The 7,774-nt window shown below is 35.9% G+C and overlaps 1 pseudogene; it reads right to left on the reverse strand.

Moving 5' to 3' along the window:
• Positions 1-673: 673 nt before the first annotated feature.
• On the reverse strand, positions 674-3,149 carry LOC102801170 (uncharacterized; annotated as a pseudogene).
• Between the last annotated feature and the right edge of the window lie 4,625 nt (positions 3,150-7,774).

Raw genomic sequence — 7,774 nt, forward strand, 5'->3', positions numbered from 1 at the left:
GAGTTGTCGGCCGCCTTCACTTGTGTCAACGTCTAACCACTCGAATTGCTCGATCCATCGCACAATTTTTCCATCTTGTTTTGGCTTCCGAGATTTTGATCGCGTACTCGTGCCCAAAATTGAATCCCATGCAATCTTCCGTTTTGTGGCTAGATGCGAGGATGTAGGATCTGATGTCCCGGTGTTAGTTGTTGGAATTTCGTTCTGCTCAACCGGCCGAAAGAAATTAGTAATCTGCTTATTCGCCATGTCTTGTTCGAGCAGAGAAGGCGACAGTGTGACTTAGATTATCGATGTTTCCAACGCGACTTGAGACTGAAAAACGCAGTCACATTAGCCAATGAAAATTATTTTGTTGACAATCAAAGAGCCGCCGACAGTGTAAACCGCCGTTCATTTAAAAAAAACTGTATGCCCGTATTTTGACTAGAAACAAAAACTGCCAATCACATATTTACAATGTTACTATTTTTTTATTTTGGAGTGTACGCTCTCAATTGCAATATGACACTTGTCATGCGCCTGAAACTAGACTTTCCGAGTACATCGTAAATTATTCAAAGATGCTCGGTATCTCGTCTAGTCTGACGCGTGCACGGCATGTTTCAGCTGCTTCAATTTTCACTCGCAAAATGCGAGTAGTTTCTGAAAACTGCAAGCTAAATGCGGATATTTAAAAGTTTTTACTCGCATAGACGTATTTTTTAGGCGCATTTGCGAGTAGGTACTCGCAACTTCCTAGGTTGTAATCATCATCCTCTTTCACACCTTTACATTCATCTCTAAATTCAAGTGCATCTAATGAGCTGGTATCCATTCCCTCAACTAATAAGCACTTCAATATGCTCCATCTAATACATGCTTCATTAAGTGAAGCACACAACTTGATTACTTCATCAGTTGTGTGACGCTTATCTAAGCTACGCATTGTAGCATATAAGTACGCTTCACTTCGTCTACCACTCCGACCACATCTCCCTACTTCCTGCCAGTAGGACAATACCGTCTTACTAACCCCCCAATGGATTACAATTTCAATATCATCCACTTGAATGCCCATACCAAATGCTATAGTTGAAATTAAAAACCTTATGTTGGAGTTATATCTTGTAAAATTCTCAACAATAAACATTTCTGTTTTTTCATCAACAGATGAGTGATACTGGTGAAGAAGACGTTTTTTTGCTCTACGTTCCCCACAAAGCCAAGCCTTTTCTTTCAAATATGACATAGCATATTCATATATGTCAGCTACTGCTTTGATAGTTCTGTAGAGAAATGAAAGAGTAAAGTTGTTAAAAGCCTCATTCCAATGAGAATAAAATGGATTCTATCAGCCTACATAACAATAATAAACGTCCGGAACTTCTGAAATAATAAATTTGAAGTAATATTATATTTCATATTCACATTTGTTAGCTATTGTACTTTGCTAGTTCTAGAGAGTAAAGAAATAGTAAAGTTGTGTTGTATTAACACTGCAGTAATCCATGAAAGATACTAAAATAAAAGTTGTGTATGTGTTTTCCACACAGTACATTGATAACTGATTTTATGAAATGTTTTATTATTCACCTGCAGTAAATAATGGTTTTCTTTGAGTGCTTTCTATTTTCAGCAAGATAGTCAAAATATCATTTCAACTCATTCTTGTACTTCATCCCAGGGATGCTTTTATAATTTAAATAAATGTTAGGTCTGTTCAAAACATAACACACTTAGATTAGATCACTTTTTTATTTGTTTTAAGTACATTTGATTGTATAGCTTTCACCACTGTAATTAGAGTAGGTATAATGCTTCCAAGTTTACAAAGAACTGGATAAATGTAGCACCTCTTTTGTGGTATTCAGTCCTGAGTATATCTATTGATTTCTATCTAGCGGTCAAATTCAAAAAACACCTTTTCTATTCTGATGAATCCATATTGTATGCAGAATTTGTATTAATCTTGTACATCTGAATTTCAACATTCATTTCTTCAATTTTACATCTGAGTTTATATTCACAGGTGAGGCCTATAGAGCATTTTTCTGACAACACAGCTCTTTATTCATGTGACAAGCATAATGTACTTTACATACAATAAAAGAAATGTAATAAAGTCTGTTGGTGCTTACCTGTCTGGGATTACAGCAATAGTCTTGACATCAACCAATAGTAAATCTGACAAAATTGTTTGTTTCATTTTTTCTGTAATTGTTGCTGTCATAACAATCATGGGGCAAGTTGTCAAGCTTCTCAGAATGGCTGCTTGCTTATATGCTGGTCTAAAACTATCACCCCTGTAAGCAAATATAAACACAAATGATTCATTTCATACTTGTATGAACACAATTTTTTAAATATTTTTCTAAAAAGAACCATTATTTGACATCACCATATTTTAATAATCTATTATGCCTATTTAATAAAGGATCGGGAGAAGCTCCTCTATGGAGACAATTGGTAATTTATAGTATATGCATACATTAATTATATACATGCATGTTTCATGGGGGATTTAAAGTCATTAATTTTTATTATGTTGAATGAATATTCAAACTTCAACTGAGATGAAAAGTAAAAAGGTTCTCAGAAAAAAATCCAAGCTTCAGGGATGATTTGCATCTACAATCTGCATATTATCTAACTGAGGTACATAACTATCTCCTTTCTGTGGTAAGTTTTCTAAGGCGTATGCCATGAAATAATGGTCTGCAGTGATCACTTAGTGTTTTTTATTTATTTATATGTGTTATTAATGATTGACCTACCACTCTGCTAAGCAATGAACCTCATCCAATGCCACAAGACATAGCCTTTTTCTGTACTCCTTGTTATTGAACATTGATCGCCATGGTTCTAAATTAATTGCTTCAGGTGAAAAAAATACAGCTGTGAACTCTCCGTCAAGAATTTCTGGAATTTTTGAATACATTCAACATGGTTAAAACAAAACGGTTGTTCGAATTTATACAATACAATACAAATTATACAATGCAGAATTATATTTTATGTGTAAACATTGCTTCAACAGTATATTTTGCTGCAGATATACAGATTGTCTTGGAAATTATCAACTGAACATTTTATTTAATTTGATCAGGATGTAATAATATTTGATTAAAAATGAAAAAGCCCTTACTTTTTTTATTTTCAGAACTCATTTCTGAGTTGCGTAGTATACATGCTGCAGAAATGCCGGCCTCCTGCCATCGACTTACTTGATTTATCATTAAACTTCGTAGGGGCGAGATTATCACCCCTATATGTTTTATTGGTGAACACTTCTAAAAAGGATATATACAAATCAGTGTTGAGTCACTAATAGCTAAAGTGCAATGTGTAACTGAAACTACTACAACAATATTCGATATATGCTGCATTCACAGTGATATGTTTAACATTCATTGCACAACTATATTGAGTGTGTTTTTTGTGTTCAAATTCAGGCAATTATCCATTGACTATAGGAGCAAATAAAATTAACATACCTCATCCAGAATTAGCTGAGGTAAAATAAAACAAACACTTTTACCATATCCTGTAGGAAGGATAGCACAAGTATGTCTTCCTTCTAAAACAGAATGAATTATTCCCACTTGCTCTCTCTTCAAAGAGTAAGGAAAATTATATTCAGTTTTAATGTGAGCCTCATATATTTGAGACACATTGAGACACATTTAGTATACTTTTCTGCCAAGCATGATGGATAACAAAATAATATATTACTTTTTAAAATTAAAGTATTTTTCTTGAAAATAACTGAAAATTTAAACATTTTAGTCAAAAACCACAACAATTATTTGTAAAACAAGTTTTATATTGATTTTCCTCATAGAAAACACGTTTTCGTCATTCAGCTCTGACGTCATAGTAAAAAGTTTTATCACGTGACCAATCTCGCGTGACCAAAATGGCGTCTCTGTTTATATACTTAAGTACCACGTATACGCATTTTGGGCAATAAATAGTCTGTTTTAACATCCAAAACTCCCCTACAGTACATCAATTCAACAACCGAGTGTTCATTACAGTATGTTAAGGTGATCGACGCTGCTTTTGGTGCAAAGAGGTACGAATTCGTCCCGAAATGAGACATTTTGTATGACATGTGTAGTGTTTTTGAAAATGCCTATGGTCGTTCACAGGGCTGGGTATTGGGGCGCAGATAAAGTCCCGATGAATAGGAGCGCCTCCACAATCACAGACCTGTACACAGAGCTACCTCCTATCTAGCTGTGGGTCCATAGCTCTGCTTGTGTCGATCTGATGTTATAATAAACGTACTTGAAATTTGTATGGTATTGTCGACACAGTATACCATACAAATTTCAAGTACGTGTATTATAACATCAGATCGACACAAGCAGAGCTATGGACCCACAGCTACCTCCTATCCAGCTCTGTCTGTATCAACTGCCCCCCCTCACCGGGTTTCAATTTACTTCCAGAACAGATTACACTTTTTCAACCACCATCCAAGCCCTTTAAGATCAATAATTAAAGAACATAACGTGTGACAGTCAACACTTTGACAATAACGAAGAATTGACATGCCACGATCATGACATGACAAAAGCCAGATGGCAGATTACAGCCTTGACTCAACGATGGCACTGACACACCGGGACTATATGATTGTAATAAAAAAAAAACATGAATTAAAAATGTGTATCACTCAAAAAAGACACATACTTACAGTCGTACTAACTCTCTTGTATCGTTTAAAATCACGTTTCTTGCTCTTTTTGGTCATGTTTTATATGTTTTGAGATTGGTCGGACACGTGTAAAAAAAAAAACTATCAGAAAAAAGATAGCGCCATCTGCGGACAATCTCAGTAGGAAACCCCTGAAGTTAGACTGGATTAGCCAGTTCCCGGCGTTCATTGGAACTGCCCCCTAAGTCAATGAATTTTATTCAACCGCGGTGGAAAGCCTTTTTTTGTGACCCACAAATATATGTGTCACACGGCACATTGCGTTGTGCAAGAGCCGGTGTGACAACGGCGTTTAGGATCTGGTCCATCTCTTTTACGACGGTGTCAGAAACGCCGACGCCAAAACGGCATATTCTGTTTACATACACATTTTAACAACGTTCTCAAATAAAAGGCGTTGTGACAACGGCGTATTACGTCCAATGAGAACATCACTATGGTGTGATGTGGTGTGGTGTGGTGTCATAATATTTGATACGATAATATAACAGACGATAACGTTAGCGTGAAATCACGTTGTGATAATCCTATAATAACAATAATAACTTTATTGCATCCCCAGAAGTACAAATTTGTACTATGTCACCCTATATATGTTTTTGTTTTTTTTCAAACTGACCTTTGCTTTCAACCACGCCATAATTGACATTGAAATTTATAGCTGTGTTTGTAGACATGTGCTCAACTCGTGTGACCTCAAGCCAATCACAATATATTTACAGCCAGAATGAGAAATACAGGCTTTTGTGTTTAAAGTACACTATGGGTTCGTTGGAGGTTTAGTGTACTCTTGTATTAGGCCAGACTTTTATTATCCCATGTTTAGCGAACCCGCCGAATTTTATTTCAGCGTAATTTCTCGCGCCCGCCGTCTTGTAAGTGCAAAAAATTGATAACAAAATTATCTTTATCTTCATTTTTTTACCGCCCGCCGCATAACAAACCCAACTTGAAGTTGAAATTTTGTGGGAGTATCATGATCAAAGTACCGAAGTCTCGCGCAGGTTATACATGGAATACAATTTTATTTCATTTCTTCTCTCCGATCAATAATCTCAATTACAATTCTTTGAGAATCACACAAATCTAATGGAAAAAAAAAGAATTAATTTTATTTTTGTTCCGCCCTCCTCCAAAAAAATTGTTTTATAAAAACCCGAGAAACAAGGAATAAAAAAGTCTGGCCTTACTGTCGGCATGAACTATGGAACTGTGCTATTGTGATTACAATGCCAGTATAGTTTTACCCAAATTCGGAATGCGACAGGAACAGTTTGGGAGCTACATCGTAAACAGTACTGGAATCATCATTGATATCAGTGAAAGCATCGATCGATCTGTTATTGAATGAACGCCGCACCACAGTCACTCTATTGACTGTGGCCGCACAGACCTGTTCCCTAACCATCGGTGCTGTGATTTCTGGCGAAAATGTGCTGCTTCACCTTACCATCACGTGCATACACAGGAGTGAACTTTCACATGTAGTAAGTTTCTAGAATCATTCTCGTATTAAATTATTTTAATTTGATGTGAAATATCTAGTAGTTCATTGCTCTAATTAAAAGGTAGATTTTTTTCTTTTTATCAGACTCACTGAGTTACTTCAGAATAACAGTATTATAGTGACGTTAAGTAATGACAATTTTAAAAGATGGCTGCCGGGGCAGTCAAAATAATGTCACCGCTACGAAATACATTCTCGTTTAGATTAATTTGATTTTGTTAATCAGCATCGATCGCGTGACTATTTCATGCAAATTCGACGTATATCAAACGCATGTAACACTGGGATGTAACACCAGTGTATATAGATTGAAATATGAGATCCATCGATATACCGAATAAACCCACAACGAAATTTAACAAATTTATGCAAAAACAAACATATTGTTTCCAAATTTATATCTTTTTGGCACCATGTGAACTTTCGCCGCCGTTTTCAGAACGGTATGCTTGGACGTGTGCTCATGAGACTCGTGCGAACTCGTACGCCGGGCATGGCAACGGGCCGGGCGACGGGTTGGATTCTCAACTTGACGGCGTCGTTACAACGTGGGGAAATCAAATTCGTATTCTCGGAAGCTGGAATACGTATTTAAAATCGATGTGTGTATACTCAATACGATGATTATAACGAACATCAGATCACCGTATACAAAAGTGGTGAAAAAATACAATATGGCGGATTTCGATTCGTTATTCGGGTCACGACAGTCTCCATTCACTCTTTTTATTACAGTAGTGCCATTTGCCAAAATACACAGAAAACCAGACGAGTACATACTACTGCGTATGCGCAGTATAACACAACATATAGACAATTAAATACAACTTCAGGCCGGCAGCGATCAATTTCAGTGATTCCTAATAAAAATTTCAATTCTTTTTTTAAATGAAAAAACAAGTAATGGAATGTAACTTTTTCATGATGATAAAACTAATGTTGAACATGCCAAACACTCGAGACGAGGCGAGTAATTTGAAATTTTAAATACGATACGCTGGGTCCACCCCAGTATGAGATTTGTTTTTTTTACATAATTGAAAAATAGGAAATCGTTGATATTTGTCCACTTAGTCACTTTGGAGTTATTCTTCAAAGGTTTACCTGTAACGTAATCTGGGCGATGTAGAATTTTTAAAGAAAACACCGAATAGTGTTACAACCCGAATCAGATTATTTTAAAAATGAAACTGTAAGCGTTTCCAGACCCTGGGGTTTGAATTGTAGTTACAGTGACAGTATTTGGTGTTCAAGTGATATGGGGCCGGCTACGAGAAAGTGTAAATTTGCATACAGTCTCTAGTTTATTTTTTGGTGTCTTTTCAATAATATAAAATATCATGAAAGTGTGTAAATGGCGAAAACCGGTTACCGCGAAATAAACCCGACTTTCGTCATTTATACACTCCCATATTTTATTTTATTAAAAAACACACAAAAAAATAACTTTATGCAAGTCTGGAGAACGTGCTGAAACTTTGAATTATCTCACCAGTAGAAGAAGAAGGGTTTCGAGAGTACTAGTACTAGTACTGTAAAATAAACACCATTCGTTTGGATAA

Source organism: Saccoglossus kowalevskii, chromosome 7, assembly GCF_978046115.1.
Source record: "Saccoglossus kowalevskii chromosome 7, keSacKowa6.1, whole genome shotgun sequence".
Classification (NCBI taxonomy): Eukaryota; Metazoa; Hemichordata; class Enteropneusta; family Harrimaniidae; genus Saccoglossus; species Saccoglossus kowalevskii.